Source organism: Paroedura picta, chromosome 10, assembly GCF_049243985.1.
Source record: "Paroedura picta isolate Pp20150507F chromosome 10, Ppicta_v3.0, whole genome shotgun sequence".
Taxonomy (NCBI): Eukaryota; Metazoa; Chordata; class Lepidosauria; order Squamata; family Gekkonidae; genus Paroedura; species Paroedura picta.
Window position 1 is genome coordinate 40,005,546 of NC_135378.1, and position 21,806 is coordinate 40,027,351.

A 21,806-nucleotide genomic window follows, 5' to 3' on the forward strand; every position below is an offset into this window, starting at 1 on the left:
GTCAGACACCAAGAGCCTCAATATCTCTTACATCTTTTGCCATAGTAACGTAGGCACTACCAGGAATGAGAAAAGTCATCAAGCTAACAGGGCTTGCTTAGGCTGGTTTTCTGACAGAAACCAACAGGGTTTCATGAGAAATGCTGAGTCACTGGCTGTGAATAAAACCTATTCACTTTGTGACAAAACTGGTATAACAAACAGCATATTAAACTGATATTTTTCATGCTCCCTGGCTCTCAGCTAATCTGTTTTTTCCTAGGACAGAGCTGAACCATTTCTCCTTCTAAGTATTCATATAATACACCATGGAGCTGGAACTCTGAGAGATATGTTTTACTTGTTTGCTAACAAATATATTTGTTTTCTGGCCAAAAAAACACATGCCTCTCCTGATTTCAGTAGTAGAAAAGCTTGTTGGATTCGACCCCAATTCTTAAAGCAAACTTATTGATTTCCACAGACTTTGATCTGTCTTGCTTGGTTACAAGATGTTGAATTCTAGCATCTATCCATGACAGGCCTTCAGTACCAAATACATGTTAAGCAAAGATAATGGTTTCATAAACTCACATAGTTATATATGCTTAATTCTGTACATCTAGGGTTATGGCCAAGCAATTTGCATCATCAAGGAAACCCCATCTCAAAATAATAATTGGTCAGATATGCAGCCAAGTGTAAATCGAATCACATTACTTCTTTAGGAGCAAGCCCGGCATGTTCACCAACTATAGAAGGTAGTTTAAATAAATACATATGGTTCTCTTAAGCAATATGCCTGCTTTTCTTCATCCTGTAACAATTTCCTTCCATTTTGCTGCTAACGCAAATAATACTAGGACAGATCCATGACTTTAGCATATATATTGCATTGATGTCTGCACATCTATATTATGTTGCAAGTTAAGCACCTTGATTTGTGCCCACCGTATGAAAATATTGTATGTGCAAAACTTTCCAGTTCCCTCCCAAAAAAGAAATCCAGATATCAAAATACACTCTATGCTCCAAAATTTACTAAAAGTCTTTTTGTTTTACCTTCTTCCTATTCTATCATCTGAGTACTTCATGGGGTTTATACTTCACCCCAGGCACTATATAAACTAGAGAGAGGATCGTCAGCATATATGTGGTCCATAACTAGAGGAACGCTGCAAGCTACTGCTAAAGAATTCACATGGCAGCCAGCCTAACTCACAACCTGGCCAGCCTGAAATACTTGATCTTCTACTGGTAATAAGAGTTTAGGATGCCAATTAGTGCTTCTGAGTTAGACCTACTTTAATGTGATGTTGCACTGCAAACAAGACTTATGGCACAGATATGTACAATCGGGGAAGTTAAATCCGAGTTCAGTAGCACTTCGGAGACCAGTTTTGGGATATTTTCAAGAGTTAATACTTCTTTCCTATGACTGATACAATTGGGAATTTTGTCCCTCTTATGGCCAATATGACTAAGATGGCAATCCTAAATTATGCTATTGACTAGATTTGGACCTTTTAAAGTGGGATGTTAGTCTTCGAGTTAGAGTCATAGAGTTATAAAGGGCCATACAGGCCACTTAGTCAGTCTGTCTGTCAGTTAGCCTTTATATCATTAAATAAGATTAGGATATGAAGTATATATGACAACGTAGGTATACAAAAGGAGAGTTTGGTTTAAAATGCAACAACTTCACTTAGCAGAAGCTCAATATTCACAATTGCCATAATATAGTTCCCTCTTTCTCCATTTTGTTCTCATAACAAACGCCCTATGTGGTAGATTAAGATGACAATAAGTGCCTAATGGTCATTCAGTAAGCTTCCATGGCAGAATGAAGACTCAAACCCAAGCTTCCAAGGACCTAGTCTGATGCCATTACATTTTAATGGCTTTTCATGTTACAGTGTTATTTTGTCTATGATTTCTAAATATACTAGAATGATTATCATTGTCAAGGGCAAATGTTAATGGGAAATATAATACTTGTACTACTTTGTTACTCTGCCTTTCCTTAGGATTTCCAGCATTCTCTTGTCATGATCACTATCTTCCAAGGCTAGCTTTTGCTTTTACTTTTTTTCAAATTGTTCTGAAGCTATATATGAAAATGCCATGTTGATTCTTCCAAAATATTATTTTAAATAATATATAGATTTCAAAATATTATTTTAAAGAATGCAAAATGTATTAGAACCCATTTCCTCCCCCATGTTGTAATTTTATCAAAATATTTGCTGAAGATTGACCTTTTTGAATGGAGAAGTAATCAGCAAGACTCAAGGAGTAATCAGCTACTCAAGTTGTTTTCTTAAATTTGCAATGGTCCTGTCTTGTTCAAAGCCTACAGAAAGGTGTTGAAAATGTCAAATAATTTATTCGTTTCCTTCTACATTCAAAACTGATAATGAATACACCCAAGTTTCTTAATAGTATTGTTATAAATTGCACACTGCTACTTATTTTCAAGGACCCTGAGCTCATTGCTTCCTGACAGTAAACCAAAAAAACAAAGTTTAGCTAATGTATGTTGAATTAAAACATCTGCCTCGGTGTGCAAAACTAAACTTGGGCCGATTCCACACAGATGAAAAAGGCTGAGAGAGCACTCATATGGAAGTGGGGCAAGTCCCTGCTTCCTTATAATGTTGCCACCAGGCTGCTGCCCTTCTAGGCCTGACATGGATCAAGTCCCAGAAGCCCCAGGCTGTGGATTCACCTAGCCCACTGAGGGGGTCAACAGGGCCAGTCCCATGGCAGGCCTGTGTGGAGAGAGAAGAGCTGGGACTTCCAGGTCTGGCTCCTTCCTGTCCTACAGTGTTCCAGAGGGGGCAAGAAATACCCCCATCAGCTTTGCAGTATTTTGCCATGCTGCAGGGTAGATCAGGAAATTCATTTTTATTTTGCAGGAAGGTGGGATTGAGTTCCATGCAATCTCACCTTCCTGCAAAATAACCCCCCCTGAGCCCCCCAGTTCAGCAAAACTACTCCACTGCTGCTTTGTTTCCTGGTGGAACACATTTCAGTGGGACACCAGGTGTCCTGCTGATACATGTCCCCATGTGGACACGACTGCTGCAGACCATGCAGCTCTGCAGCAATGCAGCTCTGCAGCAATGCACCAGCAGCAGCCTAGTGCAGCAGCCTTGTTGATTCAAAGAGAAATTTTGATAGGTTCCCATGTGACCTAAACCAAATACATTTTCCATTTGAAACTTAAATTACATAATAAGAGGAATTTATATTTGGAAAGGTAAGGCAGTCCACAATAGAACAAACACAATGATTGTATAATTCCACCAATGTGACTCCCCCAGAAATAACCTATAACAAATCCCATATAGCAGCAAGGAGTTTTATTATTTCTTCATCCACCAAGGTTCCTTTCATGAGGTGGTTCAGTGAGGAATACTATATAAAAAGAATCATAATCAAAGAAGCAGAATGATTGTTGCAATTGTGATGTTTTTAGTAAACATCCCTCTATCTTGATTTTTAAATACACTGTGATATTTGCCTGTTTTTTTTAATACATATAATCACATCAAGATTAATTTGTTGTGGTGCTTTAACATATAAATCGGTGGCACGACAAGATTGCACATGAAATTGAAAGTGATCCATGTACCAAATTCAGAAATAAAAATGGAATGATACAGAATGTGAAACTTATTGGTTCTACCTTAGGAATAAGATCAAGCAATTTGGAACCTGAAAATTTGAGAGGAAAATTGCATAAAAATAGCTGGATGGAGTGGTGAGAAAGAACACCATACCTACTACAAACACATGTATAAGGAGTCAATCTGATCCTGGTACAAGGAACATCTACAATGAACCTTAATTAAACACAGGATCTTTGGGATGGATATTTCTGCCAGAATTTTAGACCTCATACATTCAGTTTTAACTTGTATTTTCTTTTAGCCCCAGATTTTTCTCTAATTAAGCTACATGTTTACAGGCAGGAGCATATTTAGTGGTTTGTTCATTTTACAACACCCTTACTAAACAGAACATCTGTTTCACATTCTCTTTCTATTTTCAAGGTGAGCTACTGTCATTAAATTTCCAAATGTCACATTCTCTGAAGAGCAATGCTGAGCAAAGTGAGTGTGAATGATAAATGTATTAATCATCCAGGGTTACAGGAATATCAACCTATGCCTGAATTTGTCTTCAAACGATTTCTATCTTCACATCAGTTTGAATTAGATAATGAAGATGGCACATTTTTTTTCTGAAAAAGATCTTCTTGAAATCTTTCCTTTGCCTTCCCTGCTTTCTTAAAAAACAAAGCAATATTTGCAAATTGCATAAACATCAAAAGGTCCTCTCAGTAATTTTTAACTATTTGAAGTAACATTGTTTACATAGAGAAAATGACTTTGTTCAAATGGCAATATTATATCCAGGGCACAATAAGGGAAGCCCTTTTACAGATTAAGATGTGGGTCCTCCCCAGATCCAATGAGAGAACAGGGTCATCATATTGCTGCTTATGAACCGCCCCCCTCAGGTGCTAAAATGCCTATTTTGAGCAGGGGGGAGGGCATTTATGTTTTGGAGAGGGTGTAATCTAATAAACTGACATTTTAAACCATTCAAGATGGAAATGGTGCTGGTGAATGGAAGAAGTGGATGGAGTTGCATTCGCAAAGGAAAGTTTTTACTTTAATGTATCTTTTGTATCATGCTACAAAATTGCCCTAGATTTTTATTCAATTGAATGGGTTAGTTTTTTAAAAAGTATCTATTGCCCTCTAGGATTGCAAGAACTTGGATACCAGCATCACAGAGGGAATAGACTCATGGGTCATCTCTTCCAATTGACTGGCAGGATGGCATGTGGGCCACAAAAGATGCAATTCATGATTGATGTTAACAAGGCCACAGTTTTTATTGAAACCAAACACACCCTCCAGCTGGAGGGTTAGCCCATTGGCATGAGAAGATCCAATCCCACCTCAGCTGTTCAGGTGCTCAGTACTTGGATCTAGGGGTACCCTGGAACCTGTCACCTCCCAGCCAGGAGGGCAGATCCCTTGCCCCCAGAGTCCCCATGGGGAAGCAGGCATGAGATGACTGATGGATGCCCATCTCATTCAGCCAATTAGCCTATCTGGCTCCAGTGCATAGACTGGGGCCCTGAACCAAGGGTCTTTCTTGTGCCCTTTACCGCAGCTGTGACAAAATGCAATTAGTAAACAAGAATCAACCATAACACGAAACACAGGGAGGGTGTGTAGGAAACTGTCCCAGTGACAATCAGTAGTGAAATGGCAGGGCCCAGGCAAGTGGTGCCTTATAAAGGCATCCAGGTCCCGCCCCCTGCATCATGCATCACTGAAGCACCATGCCGCTACACCTGCTGGGAGTGGGCCGCCAGCCATATCTTCCTCATGCCCCGTCACCTGCAGCATCAACTGACAGCCACTGGTAAGTTATGGCCGCTCTTTACAGGGAGTAAAATCATGATGAGGAATTACAAAGATCTTTGTTAAAAGCCAAAATATGAAATGACAGGAGGCACTGATAAATGTTTCCTTTTCCATTCCCCTCCCCCTGCTACTCCATTGATCAAGAGTGTGGAACAGGGAGTTTCCCCGGGAGGTTTCACCAGATCTGGGAGAGTGGCAACCCTATATATATGTTCAGTTGCATAGTAATGTGGTCATGTTTAGATATTTATTTTCTGGTGGTTGTAGACTGCCTTGGGAATCAATTGATGGAGAATCTGGACCACTTGTCTTTAATAAATAAATTAATCCTGATCCATAATCATTATTTTATTTTTCTACACTGAGATATTTGCAATGTATAGAAAACGTCCACAAAAACAGCGTTTTTAAAAGAACCATACAAAACCATTCAGAACAGGAGATTACTAGACCATGCTAGAATACTGATAACATAGAAGGAACTTTGCACTGAAATGGGGTGGATACACTCCCCCCCCCCAAAAAAAAAGCCAGTCCACATACCCATTGGTTCTCCACTGCATTGTGGGCTTCTGTTTCAATTTAATTTGATATATGATTCCTCTAAAATAAGTCATTCCATTCCCTACTTACAATTCCTGTTTCATGAGACCTCAACCAAATAAAGCTGTACTTTATTTAATCAAAAAGACAAGATCCCATGGTTGAGATTATGACTGCATTTCCATTAATTTACAAATACCTGAGAGGCTAGGGGTTCTTTTAATGCTTATTTTACTTGGCATTTTCAAAGCACTATATATTGACACTGGCTTCAGGGTGAGCTTTGTCACATCTTGTCCAACTCTGTACAGAACACAACCCTGGAGCTAAGATAGGTCACAAATTGAGTTAATGAAAGTATTGACAGACTATCCTGCAGTAACCTAAACAAGATGCTCTAATGATAACACTACCTCCTACCAGAGGCCAGGCAGAAAATTGGATGCCACTCCACAGTCTTCTCTCCCGCCTGCTATTTTTGCACCAAGATATACAGTAATAATGAAAACAAACCTGCCAAAAAAGGCAGAATGAGTTCATGGAAAGTACTCACAAGGGCATTCATATTTCTGGGATCAGAAGTTGAGGAGCAAGATAGTTAGGAAGGAATCAAACGAATTTGTCATAAAAAGAAATATGCACCTTTTGTGCACATTCATTCATCATATGAAACAGTCACTACTTTAAACAATTTGTTATGAAATATCACAGTGTACAACCATCTAAAATTCATAGGAATCTTATTGGGGGGGATATAATTCTATTAGGCCTAGGGCACCAAACCCGGGCAAAGTAAAATGTTTCATTTTTTAAAAGTGCAGTGGCAGGCTATATAACCCTGGCAGGCTATTTGACATGCGACATCCAAAACAAGAACTTCACATGGGGAGAGACACTGTTTATAGAAAGCTGATCCTTGATCATGCAAAAACTTAATAGGATAAAAACTGCAATATTGAATTATGCATGGCATACAATAGGCAGCAACACATTTCCTTTAATGCATAACTACCATGCTCAATCACCCGCCATTTCTACTCATATTCTGCTTGCCTGAAAACCCAGTCAGGGAATCAGTGGTTCATGAAGCTGCTGGTTACATCTGAGGAAATTCAGACACATTTGTTTGCACAATTATACTGGGTTTTTTCCCACAGCTGCCAGATCTATCTCTATCCTTCCCCTGATACCCTTCTTGAGATTTTTAGTTTCACCTTACTGCTTATGTGTACTTACATGTTTCCTGTTCCTGCCCATGAGCCCAGCTAATGCTGCAATAATTTATTGTGATCACTTCACAAGTAGATGTACAAGTAATTCTGTGTTTCGCTGGCACTCTCAGAGATATGTTTCTTTTAGAATCATAGAATAATGGAGTTGGAAGGTACCACATGGGTCATCTAGTCCAACCCCCTGCACTATGCAGGACACTCACAACCAAAAGTTTTCCAAATATACTTCTTAGAAGTGGAAATGCCACTCACTAGTAGGTATGCTGAGAAACTAAGATGATCATCAAACTTGCCTTGTGCAGGTTACAGTGGATGAGCGATAGGGTTGTGAGTATCCTGCATAGTACAGGGGGTTAGACTAGATTAGCGATCCCCAACCTGTGGGCTGCGGACCACATGTGGTCCTTTGACTAATTGGAGGTGAGCCCCGAAGGATGCCTTCTTCCCCCCCCCCCCGGGCCTTTACTTCATCCCCCCCAGCCCTTTACAACACACTTCATTGTTGTGGCGTGTCTGTATCTTATTTTGAAGGGATGTTTAAACATTACCATAGCGATCAGAGAGCGCTAGGGCACTGGTTGAGAGTAGAGGAGTAAACAACCCCCCCCCCAACCGGGCCTCAGTAAAAGGCGTTGAGTGGTCCCTGGCGTTGAGTGGTCCCCGGTGATAAAAAGGTTGGGGATCACTGGACTAGATGACCCATGAGGTCCCTTCCAACTCTGTGATTCTATCATTCTATGCCTCAGAACTGGTCTCTCTTGACTAACTACTCAAGCCTGGATTAGTATTCTAAATTTCTGGATCCTACTCCACTTTATAACATATACCAATAGTCTACTCTCTTGTATGCTTGATAACTGCTACTCACTACATGGTGTATTCACTATTTAAAATCTATTGGACTGACCCTCAAAGAATTTCAAGACCTAGATGAGAACTCAGTGTATTGCTGCGTTAAACTCTGAATCCTTGATATTGACCATCAAGAACTAATAACTGATGCTTGGAGATTCTGCTCACCACTATTTTATGGAATTCAACCTACATATAGGTCTTCTCCTCCCTACTTCTCTCACTGACTAACTCACATCTTAGGAACTCTGGGGGCCAATTGGGTCTGGCCCAACTCTCCCCATACTTTGGAGGCCTGGAGGGGACAGGAAATGCTCCACTTAGCTCCATGGCGCTTCATACCACTGTAGGGCCGAAGGGGGCATTTGGGAGGGGGAAGGAAAGTGGGATTGCGTTCTCACAGAATCCTACCTTCCTGCAACCCTCCCCTCACCCCCCTGTCTGGATGAACCATTTTGCCCTGTCTGCATTTGTTGGGATGCACAAATCTGGGGTGGACCGAGACTGCCACTGAAATGTGTACCTCATGAGGACACAGAAAATGGCAGAGCATGCAGCTCCACTGCAATGCACCAGTGGTGACCTGGAATGTTGCCGCTGGTGTGGAATCGCCCTTTGTGAGACTTATTGACTGGAAATTTATACAATAATACAATAATAAATACAATAATAATAAAATAATAAAAAGTCAATATTGGCTGATTCTGTGAAGGCTTAAGGGGGTGGCAGGTTACAGTGGATGAGTGATAGGGTTGTGAGTGTCCTGCACAGTGCAGGGGGTTGGACTAGATGACTGATGAGGTCCCTTCCAACTCTATTATTCTATGATTCTATGATTTTGTATGGGTTTTTATGTTGTAGGCTGCCCCACTCTGCATGCAGGTTTGCAGCCTAGGAATTAAATGCTTGCAGAGTGGGGAAGTCTACGAATTAAATAATAAATAAATAAAATAAACAATTAAAATAATTGTTTGAGAGTTCTGGATAGAAGTGTGATTGCCTGATTCCAAGACAGACATGAATTTCTAATACAGGGATGCTGTAGAAGTATCCAGTCTCAGTAAACACTACCTCTTGTAGCTCCAGTCAAGAGGTTCCCAGCCAAAGCTCAGAACTAGTGAGAACAAACGTCTCCAGTTCTGAACTTCAAAATCGATTACAAACTCCTCTGAATTTCAGATCTGTCTTGCAATCAGTTTAGCCTGGGCCCCAGCACCTGTCTTCCCAGCCACAGCATGAGTTCTCTTCCCTTTGCCACTGAAACAGAAGACAACAGCAGCAGCAGCAGTCAAAAGGACTGCTGTGGTAGATGTCATTAAGCCTTAGAAATGCGTATCAATGGCAGGAGCAAAGAACCTGTGGATTGCAGTTTCTGCGAAGAGGGAAAGGAAAACCGTTACGAGTGTGAATGTGTACAGAGCAATTTCCCAATGACATCATCAGGAGCACTGATGGAGCCTAGGACTTGGAAGGAGCCCACATTTTGATAAAAATTGACTATTCCAATGTACTTTAAAAGTAGAGGGAAGACTCACTAACTTTGTATCTATTTTGTGCTATCTTTATATGCTACTAAAGGGAATTACTGAAAGTTTTTACCAAAAGAAAGCACAATCGATCAAATTCATCATGCATAGCATGTTAGAGTCTTAATTCATTGTGACATAGAAGTATATGCACAACCAGATGAAATAGAGGAGCGGGGAGAAAAGGGGCCATAATGATCAGGAAAATTAATCATTATTTTAAATCCCCATGTCCACTCTTAAATTGATTGTTAAAAATAAACAAAACATGAAGATGATATATCTCCTTCTGTTTTCAGAGCCTCACCACCCCTCTCTGATTGATGTGACCGAATACAATTATGAACCTGTGTATCTCAGCTTAGAATTACAGACTCTTTGGGAAGAACAGCCAAAGGGCAACGTGCTTCTCCCAAGGTAAAGACAAATCCAAAACAGAGTTTGGGCAGAAGGAATAATGCTGCAATATTTTCTCTCTTTCAAAATTCTTTGAGGGTTGCATGCAGTCCTGTAAACAGAATGGGATAATGGGAGGCATTTTGGGCTCTCAGAGCAGCCCTTACTTTTCACTACCCAAATGAGTCTCAAAACAACTCTCAATCATCTTGCCTTTCTCCCTCCACAAAAGACACCTTGTGAAGTAGGCGGGACTGAGAGAGCTCTGATATAAATGTTGTGTGAGACCAGCTCTAACCAGACTGTGACTAGCCCAAGGTCACTCAGTTGGCTGCATGTGGAGGAGTGGGGAATAAAACCTGCATTGCCAGATTAGAGGCCAATGCTCTTAATCACTACACAAAGCTGCCTCCTTGGTACTTTTGGAACAGCATGCGTGATGTGACAGAGCAACATATACCAAAGGAAATCAGCAGTGAACCCACCCCCCAGTTTTTGTGCAAGCAGTTGCTCCACAAACAGAGCAAGAGTTGTCATTAAATCGTATGTTAGAGAATAGCTCTCCTTTGTCCTGAGCACTCCCTATGTGGCTCCATTACCCCAGTAATTTATGCAAGCAGCTTTTAAGATTATGTTAATCTTTTAAAAATCTATCTTTGGCTACCAGATTACATCAACAATTTTAGAAAGCTATTCTTGCCAACATGTTGTTTAATGTGAGTTCATCTTTATCTAGCTTCCCTTAACACTGCAGTGATTAACAGTCACCAAGAGACGGTTTAATTTAGCTCAGAGTCCAGAGTGTAACTGAATTAAAACATACATGAAGAGAGAGTATAAATTTAGAACCACATAGTATATCTCTGCATATCTCATTCTTGCTCCCAGCTTTTGATTTTTAGTCATTAAACACATTTAAGCAGAAGCATTTAATTTTTAAGCATCTCAAGAAAAAACTGCTCTGTTATTTTTTATCATTTAATTTCTTTTCCCAAGTCCAACATCTTTTCCCCTCCCAGTGTCATTTATAGCAGCAATCAGCAAGATATTGTTTTGGGGGGCATGGTGGGGCAGCTATAAACTTAAGAGACTATGTACACACCTATATCACCCCTCAGTCTGTCAGATCAACTCTAAGTGACCTCACCTTCCAGACAAGTCTATTAAGGCTGGAGATTCACAGAAACCGGGGAGTCTTTGGGATGAGTAAGGGTGAGAAGCTGACATTCGCTTATAATGATAGAAGGGCTTGAGTAAATTAGGTCTCTGATCATTGAATGAACACATGTGAACATATATGAAATACTGAATCAGATCATTGGTCTATCAAGGTCCATATTATCTACTCTCCCATTATCAGCTCTTCGGGACCTTTCAGATCACATAATACCTGACCCTTTTAACTGGCAATGCCAGAGACTACACCTAGAACCTTCTACATGCAAAGCAAATGCTCTGGTGCTTAAGCTATAACTTTGGGACAACAGGATTTGTGTATAAAAATGCAATGAACAAGATAAAAATAGTCAATATACTTGTGCTCCTGCTTAGCCATCATATCCATCCTAATTCACTGACCAAAGGCCACAAGAACCAAAGGCCCTCCCTTGCAGAGTGGTTGTTCACTGTTGGTTACTCACGTATTTTCAAAGGTTGCTTTGGGGCTACTTGCAGCTCTATAAAGCAGCATATAAAGACTACTTTCAGTTTTACCATTCCGGCTACAATCCAGTGGGCATCCAGGGGGCCAAGGTCTTGGTGCCACCAAGCAATGACATAACATCAGCCATGGGGGGGGGGAGAGAATAGAATTGACATCACACCTCTCTAGGAATCACCAGGAACTCAAACTCTATGGTAAAACCATAGAATTTCTAGAGCAGGCTGATGTCACTTCTTGGTTTCTCCAGGAAGTGATGTCACAATATTATCCAACAGCATCCCTTGTCCCTGGCAAAAACCTCATATCCCTGTAGTACCAGATCAAGTTAGACATAAGTTTGTATTTTGTCTGAATTTTATAGATAATTCTTTTTCATCAATAATGCTTTATAGCTAAGCATAGCCATTTCCAGTATTGTCCAGTTCTGATAACACAATGTACACCATTAATAGTTAATAACTGTGGGGAAATATAGAGATTGAATTTAGGAGCAGGCCTGGCCAATTACTTATTGGGTGTTAACAGCAAATGAGATGGATTGTGAAGTTAAATTTCATTTTTTCCCATTTTTCAAATAAAAAGATACAGAAAAAACCATACAAGGAAATATATTACAGATTTTTTTGGCTCTGCATATTTCCAGTTCTTGGTCTGTGCCTGTGGCACATCACAATAATTTTGATTATGGTAGATTAATAGTGGTGGCCTTATATTGCTAGGGGCATACCTTCTTAAATTAGCATTCAATCCATGAGGTAAATCTTTATTTTACCAGATAGTGTACCATGATAAGAATTGAAATATTGACATCAGCACAACAGCCCAACTCTGGTATAATACTGAAAGTTTCAGTCATGTGTTCCAGTCTCTCACTTGTCATGAAAGTAGACTATAAATGAAAAGCATTATGATGATAATTGATTAATTAATTATAATAATGGAATATAATAATGGAATTGTGCTTCTGTTTTAAGCTCTTGACACATCTACTGTTGTCAGTTGTGAATATGCCAAAACTGCAAGGCAAATTATAATTTTCATTTAAAAAAATGAGGGTTTCTAGCTCATAGCTGTGAAGATATGCTTAGAACAGCCTTTCTCAACTTTTTACCATTGAGAAGCCCCTGAAACATTCTTCAGGTTTTGAGAACCCCAGAAGTGGAACAATTGTACAGGATATGGTTGAGAAGCCTAACTGTATACATACCAATCCAGGGCCCCTACCCTTCCCACCCACTCCAAGCCTATTATTGGCCATTTTGGGAGGGGGGGGGTCAGGTTGACATGACCACAAATGGACATATCACTTGATAAATATTTAACAAATTTAAAATATATTAAAATTAATTAACTCCCACTTATTTGGGAAACCCTTCCATGGCTGTCAAGAAACTCCAGGGTTTCATGTTTGAGATAGTGTGACTTCTTCAATTTAGCCAGATTTCCAGGGTTTAGGGGTGGGTGAGTGTAGGACCTGTGCCCTCTGTTTTGGCCTGTCCTTCAATGACTAGAAAAGCCAAAAGAAATAGTAAATAGAGACTTTTTCAATCTAGAGATATTATGCTGACTTACATGGTTTCCATGCTTGATATATCCTACAGAACTTTTTTCCCCATGCAGGATTTTTAGCATGGGGTATACAGAGCTTTGTAACTGGTTGCCTAGACTCCTGATTTCATGCTGCTGTGAAAAGCATCCGTTAAAACAGATCATGCACCCAGTGCATATATATGATATCATCGCCATTAAAATTAGGGGAATTCTAAGAGCAGCAGCCCAGATATAGCTAATCTCTGCTGACTAATAGCATCATAAACACATCCAAGGTAAGCTGGTTGATGTGCATATCAGCCCGATAAAGTGTGAAGCATTCAAAAATTTTCACGGATCATTGTGACTTTAGCCAACACTCCTGTTTAATTCATGAATTTTCTGATTAATACGCACATTATCCACTGTTCTACTGCTACCAGCTCTGTCAGCTCTCCTACTGGCTTCTATAAAAACACATTTAAGTCAGTGCCGTGTGCTTCAGAAGATGATAAATGCCATGCTTTGCATGCTACTTACCTATTTATTTCTTCACAATAGAGGAATCCCAACGGGTCAAGCAAGAGTCTTACTGCTGTATTCAACAACAAAATGAATGAGTCACATATCTGTGAAAGCAGAGGTTGATCTACAGAGTGGAAGATTAATGATAGCCCTAATCATCAAATTAGTTAAGAGATAGAAGGAGAGAATATTTTCTGCCTCTGGTTTGCAATTAAACTAGAGCACAGCACACAAGCTTGGTTGAAATCAATGGCAGTTCTGTCTTTGAGTTCAATGGAACAAGCAGCCAGCCCAGAATCATTATAAAGTAAGCCAATAGGTTGATATAAAAACTGCAGTTAAAATGAGAAGTAATCCAATTACATCCTCATAGAAAGGCATGATGTGCAACATAACCAACATAATGTACTAAAACAATATCATTCACACCCCAAAGTAATAAACATGCCAAATCAACCATTGTATCTCATGAATAAGCTTTGTTACAAAGAAGGGGAATGGAGCAAATCAATAAACACAGAGATAGGAGATGCAAACCAATTCATTATGCACATAACTCAGAACAGCTCACATAAAGCCAATATGCCATGTCCAGAGCATTTTGGCACTTTACTCTCTGCAAACAAGATGTTCAACTATTTGGAGGTGGGCTTATGGAATGGATGCCTCCAACAGGGCAAAAATGCTTATCTGTTTTGACAAAAGTGCTGCTCTCTCTCTCTCTCACTCTCTCTCTCTGCAGTTTTTGAAAGCCTTCTGCATAGGAATGTATTCTTTCAGCTCAAAGTGAAAATTAAAATGAGCAGATTGCTAAATGGGATCTAAAAATGGGTTTCATTCAGCTTGATAATAATGCATCAAGGCTGGAAAGATGACATTCGCCTCCTGGTTACTTACAATTATTCTAAACAGTGCATGTCAAATATTTTAGATATTATTGAAAGAGGCTGTCAAGGGAAACGTAAAAGGATTCCATATACATTCAGTGTGGCCTTATTGTCAGAATGCCTGCAGCTCCCTGCTTGCTGACACAAAATTGCTACCCTGTCAGTGTGTAAAGGACAGATCATTCCATCTCTTTAGTGATGAAGTTTCAAATCCCACAAAGCAGGAGCTATCAGTCCTTGGAGATGATTAGGATGCCTCGAACCTGACAGCTTGGGATAACAGCTTTTGAGAATTCTGGAAATGAAATCCTACCTGCGTCTAAAAAGAACAAAGGCAGGTGGCTGCGCAAACCTAAGCAGACAATGAAAAACATACGGCAGGAGTGATCTTTATCTTCAGAGTAATCATTCAAAGTATAATTTCAGAAGGAAATTATAGCTTTTTATTTTGATTCTGTATATGCTATACACAGATGAGGGCACCGATAACCCATATGGGTGCAAGGTTTGCCAAGAAAGGAATATCAAGGCAAACAGATGGCGCTACCATTACCATATGGCTCATTGGAGTTTGGACCTTGTTATGGCACTTTGCCATAAGAAAGAGCTAGTGTTCTTTTTGCGCCAATATTTTAGACAGTGTAACTCAGTAAAACAAAGCAGCATGTAGCGAACACGTTATATATAAAAACAAACAATGCTGCACAGGCTTTCCTAAATTTGGTGCTGATGAAAGGAACAGAATGCACTGTTTGAACTTTGCATCACTGTTTGCAAAAAAAAAGTATGTTACAGGAATAATTTAAAGATGTTTCAACACAGAATTTGTCTTAATCTATGAATGGGGAGTTTTAAATGAATGTTTATAGCACAATTGAGAAGTCTGCTCCAACAAGGGAGAAGGAAAGAGGGGAAAGTGGAGTTGCCAGTTCTGAGTTGGAAAATACCTGGGAATTTGGGAGTGGAGGTGGAGAGGAGGGGGTTGGGGAGAGGTGGGTGGGGAGAGGGGGGGACTTCAATGGGGCATAATGCCATACAGTCTGCCTTCCAATAGGACCATTTTCTTCAGAAGAACTGATTTCTGTTGCCTAGAGATCAGTTGTAATCTCAGGAGCTCTCCAGATGATGGAAAGAAAGCAAAAGGTCCCAAGGATCAATTACACACTTCCAATTGTGTACAAGTCATTCAGCTCTCATCTCAAACTACACGCACTTATGGCAGTTTTGCAGTCACCTCTGTGTTTATTTTACTTCTGTAGGTGAAATGAGGACTCAGACAGTACATGATGTGGATGAGCTGCATTAGAATCAGACTGGTTCATTTAAAAGAGTGGAATGACTGGGGAACATCTTCCCTTTTTCCTACCCGGATGTGGCCAGAAGCATAAGCTCTTGGATATAAGATGATATGTAACTGCAAAAAAAAAAAAAAAGGAAGTCTGAACTTACCCAGGATGTGTGTTTGTTTGATTATTGATGTGGATCATCTACTGGCGCACCCTAGGGACCACACCAGTAGATGGACTGTGGCAGTGGCGCCAGAGCGCTGAGGTGCACTCATAGTCTGGTGTTGCCACTGCCAGTTTTCTGAGGCTGCTTCCTCCCTTCAGAGACTGGGGGGAGCCTTAGGAGACTGATGGGAAGGGGCTATCCCAGCACAACACAGCACTGTGCATTGCTGGGCTGGGGCCACCTATGCTATGCCTCTGCGGCTGCTTCCGCCCTCCAGAGTGCGGGGCCAGCCTCGGGAGACATAAGGGGTGAGAATCCTTGCTGGATGATATTTAAAATTATACTGTCAATTTGATCTGGAAATGTTGAGAAGCTTCTTTGGTTCAATTGAGGCACACAAATGCCAAATAAATAAAGGTAAGCTCATTTAAATGCCATTATTATCAGTATATCTAACAGTAGTAGAAGAAGAAGAGTTGGTTCTTATATGCCGCTCTTCTCTACCCGAAGGAGGCTCAAAGCGGCTTTCAGTCGCCTTCCCTTTCCTCTCCCCACAACACATACCCTGTGAGGTAGTTGAGGCTGAGAGAGCCCTGATATCACTGGCCGGTCAGAATAGTTTTATCAGTGCCATGGGGACTGATCAGTGCCATGGGGAAGAGATGCTTGCCTAGGCATGGTGTGGGGTTCTGAATGGCTACTCTTAACTACTACACCATGTTGGCTCTGTTTCATCTCTGTTTCTTCCTCAATAAAGTTGTGGCCATGTTCTTCCACAAAGTGTTGTTTTTTCCCCTCCATGTTCTCTCTCCCTATTTGGCCATGGGTTTGTAATCACACCTAACACGGTCCTCCCTCTCTGCTTGAGACACCCTCCCAAACATCAGGTCCTTCCAACAAAGCAGCTCTGTTTTATCCCCCCTCCAGTAACTCATTTCTAAGTATCACAGAAATTGTTATTTTCAATGCACAGCCAATTTAAGGGTCTGCCACAGAACATCACACCACCCAGTTTACACAAAAACAGTACTCACTTTCCTTTTTCAACCATTTTGTCCCAAATATCAAACACATGCAGCAAAGTGACTCCAATTTACTCCCTCCTCCCAACTCATTTCTGCACACACACACATCCCTCTATAGGCAGCTATGGCAGGAAAATGATGGACAGTGGTGGCCGACTTGGCATTTCAAATAAATACTTCTTATGTTCATTTTCTTCTCCTACTGTAACAGTGACTGAGTGACAAGAATAAAAATTTCTTATGTTTGTGCTAAAAACTCTGCTTCTGCAATCCTTCACTGTGGCTGTTGTGAGTGCTTTTCTCCAAGTCATTTTCTTTATAGATGTTGGAATGGCACCGTCTGTCTTCTACCAGTGAAAGATGGGAGAGGGCTCCTGTCCATCTCCATCGGAATTAAAAGGGTAAAGGGATAATCACTGTTTAGAGGCACCGACAGCCAACATTTCACAGCTTATTAGGGTTTAATTGGGCCGTGTGAGTAATCCCAAGTAAAAATGGCACAATGTCAGAAAGGATGACTCCCCCCCCCATAAGCTTATGGGGGGGCTGACTGTAACATATGGAAATTCTACATAGGTTCCTCACATGTTCTCAGCTCATCATTCAACCCTTTGCAGTGATTGCCCCTATATATGACCTCTCCAATGGGATGCCTTGAGGGGCATTCCAGTGCAATGGAAATCAGTGTGATGATTATTGCCCCCAGAATTTCCCCACCCCATTGCAATCTGACAAACTATGTTTTACAGTTGCCAACTTGCCATTATTCAGTCATTTTGATGAATGAAGGACCTGCTGATGGGAATTCCCAAAATCATCTTCTATTTTATATCTGTAAATCTTCAGTCTGAAGATTTATACCCAAAGGCACTTGAAACAGAGAATCTGCCTATTGTTCAAATAGCATGACTTTAAAGTAAGTGTTGGTAATAGGACAGAAAAAATTAGCTCCTAGGAAACCGTGGAGAGACTTTTAATGCAGCGGTAGACAACCAGTGGTCTTCCAGATGTCCATGCTGGCAGGGGGTCATGGGAATTGTAGTCCATGGACATCTGGAGGACCACAGGTTGACTACCCCTGTTTTAATGGAATGATTTCCAACTGTCAGTTTTCCAATCTCCAAATAGATCTTTATGTCCCCGGAGAGTAATAATTCTAATACTCTCTGGGCACCATACATTCAGACCCTCTCAACTATTGGCCAAATAAATATTGGGTTTGATCATTTGACAGAAATTTTACACAGTATCCTTCATATTTCCTGGTTAAGGGAAAATACTGTTTAAACAAATTACAAAGATGATCTGACGCCAATGGTAATGAGAGAAAGAAATTTTACTCACAAAAACAGTAAGCCCATCTTACATGACAAAATCTTGTAGGTACCTTTAACTTATTCTGAACAAATTAATTTTGAAAAAAGTTAACTTGCTACAGATTCAAGTCCAGGTAACAGAGAGGAGGGGCCCTATATAAGATGAAGGTAACAACAGCCAAAGAGGATCAACATCTAACCAATGAGAGGGAAGGCAATTACCAAGTATACTCAAGAGGGAATCCTTTTAACCCTTTCCTTCCCAGATCCTCTGGCATGACAAGGTACAATATCCAGCACCACTTCCAAATGTCACAGGAAGAGTTGTCAAGTTTCAGTGTATCTCATAGTTTTTCATATATGTCTTGAGACAGGCGTGGTCAGGCTCTTGGTCACCATTTCTTCAGCTGAACAATACTCTCTGTTATGCTCTTCTCAGTCAGGTCACACACTGAGTGAAACTTACACCAATGTTTTTATTTTTTTCTGATTGATTGAGAAATCTTAATGCAGCTTTGCATTTATACAATATGCACCTTTTCTTATGACATTGATGTTACATGGCTTTAACTTCATGTCTCTGGTGACGTTCTTGTTCTGAAGGTCTAAAATTACCTTTATCTTTTCTTTCATGTGCCAAGTGTACCTGTTCACCTTTAGGACTCGGTTTCTATAGTTTTCCCTTTTGGTTACCTTCTGCATATACAGTATTTTCTTTGCTAATAAGCAAAATCCTATCTCCAAATCATGCCAGGGCCTTTGTTATCTAGTTTGGTGTAGTGGTTAAGAGTGCGGACTTCTAATCTGGCATGCCAGGTTCAATTCTGCACTCCCTCACATGCAACCAGCTGGGTGACCTTGGACTCGCCATGGCACTGATAAAACTGTTCTGACCGGGCAGTGATATCAGGGCTCTCTCAGCCTCACCCACCCCACAGGCTGTCTGTTGTGGGGAGAGGAATGGGAAGGCGACTGTAAGCCGCTTTGAGCCTCCTTCGGGTAGGGGAAAGCGGCATATAAGAACCAACTCTTCTTCTTCTTCCTAATGTAGTAACACTCAATCAATTACAGCTTGATTCCAGTACATATAGGAAATCTCTAACTTAATTTAGGAATTTTTTGTGAGGCGTGAAACAGCATATATTTCTAGTATCAACTAGAATAAAGTTCTAGCAGTACCTTTGGAGTGGGCAATTGGCTGTGTGGAGTTATCTCCCTTGTCCCTAGATCAGAGAAATAAATTCCAATCTACAATTCCGAATTAATTGCATTCTACTATTCATTACATTACAATGCAATCTACTACCCCAACCTATTACTCCAAATTAAAAATAAAATAAAGAGGCTATATGGCCCTTCTGGGGAATTGGTGACAATAAAAATGTAAGGGCTGAATGAGTTAACATATATAGTGAGATAAGAAACCAATATCCCTATTGAGTCCTGGGGATTCCATTGTTCTGAGTGTTGGTATAACTTGCAAATGAACAATTTCCTTTTCTAGTATTTCCTGAGGTTCCTTTGCAGTAAAACATCTTCTTTGGTGTCACCCATCAAACGTCCTGGTAAGTTGGAGCAGTCTTTCAGTCTTATGATACTTGATGTCAAATTTGTGCCTATGTATTGTTTGGTGTGTTTGTGTGTAAAAGGTTAAAATAGATGGGGAAAACATAGATGTGATTATGATAGAAGTATAGTAGAAATGGAAATGAGCTGCTGCTTGTACTTGGAAAAGCAACCACGAGTGTTTAATACAGTTTTTTTTTCTACACTGTGGTACAAAAAAGGGACATGTGTGAAAAACCTATCATTCAAATTAAACATACTACCAGAAAATTCCATTTGCCTTTCTATATGTATGGCTATATTCTGATTCTGTCTTTAGAGGTACTTTATTGATGCACAGGAATGCATCTGTACAGTAAAAAAAAGAAAAGAAAAAGGTACCATTAACAATATATAATCCTGACCTGGTTTGTTCAGGCTCGCGCCCCCTTGTCAGATCTCAGAAGTAAAGCTGGGTCAGCCCTGATCAGTACTTGAATGGGAAACCACCAAGGAAGACTAGGGTTGCTACACTGAGCCAGGCAATGACAAACCATCATTCAGTGTCTGTATCCTTTAAAACCTAGCAAGATCACAATAAGTCAGCTGTGACTTGACAACAAAAACGAAACAAAAACCTCATATCTGCACTGATTTCAAAGAAATCCCCCCGAAGAACCTGGAAGGGCTCCAGAACAAGCTGCCAGTACTCAGTACCAAGGAGCACCATCACAGAAAAGCTCTGCACGTGTACATCTAACAAATGACATATAAAAAGAATTTTTAGACACTATAATATGATTGACCTTTGCAGTATTTCAGCAATGTGCAAATTTGTATTGCAGATGAGAGATATAAGTGAAGGGAAGGAACTGAATCCTGGAGAAAATGGCATAGGCTCCTTTCTCCAGTGGAGTACACCACAGATCTCAGGAAGTGGCAAAGGATAAATGGGGAAAATCTCTTCAGCCTACCCATGCAACAGAGGAATGGATAGTCTACATACATAAAGGCTCCTAGGTGAATTACTTTTTCAAAAATATTGCCTAAAATAGCAGATTTTGGTGAATAGCTATATTTTGAGATAGAAAGAGGGGAGAGGGAAAAAAATAGTTTTCTAAAAGACTTTCAATTGCACAATTTCTTCAGTAACAATGCCTCCGGTACTGTGTTCTGGAGATCTCTTTCCACCCAAATAAGATTTATGTCCCAAGAGAATATTCCATCTAAAAATAATGTGTACATGACCTTAAGAGTATTCCTAATCTAACATTACTATTCATATTTATCTTGGTGGACCAGTATTCCCTTAAGGACAAATCTATTTGAGGGGGTGAGACAAAAAGAAAACAACAACAAGCATTCCACAGTCATTGCACAGAATATTAGTCAAATTTCCTAATGATGAAGCATAGTACAGAATATCATGATCTTGTTATATATAAAAAAGGAAAACTTTTTGTGGACTGTTGACAATGTTTGTGATTGTGCTTAAGTCTAGTGACTTTGCAGTCATTCTTTGTTCTCCTGACTTCCTATCCTTAATTATTAACAATGCTCTCTTCTAGCTAAACTATTCCTCCTAGCTATCTCAAAGATCTTCAATAAGTTATTCTATGCATTTGCTCCAAGTATTTGCTTCCATATAAATTATATGTATATTAGGAATGTATTTTCCCGGGGAATAATTAAAGGTGTCATCAAACTGTGTTCTCCTTTGGCTCAAAATATGAATTTCACAATTGATATCGCCTTCACAAAGGGATAAGTAACACAGCTCCTAAATTTTATTCTGGTTGGATGATACATCTAAGCCAGAAAATGATAGTTTCTCCTTTCTCTTTTTCCCCTCTCCTATTCTTCTTCCCAAACATGCCTGCTGCTG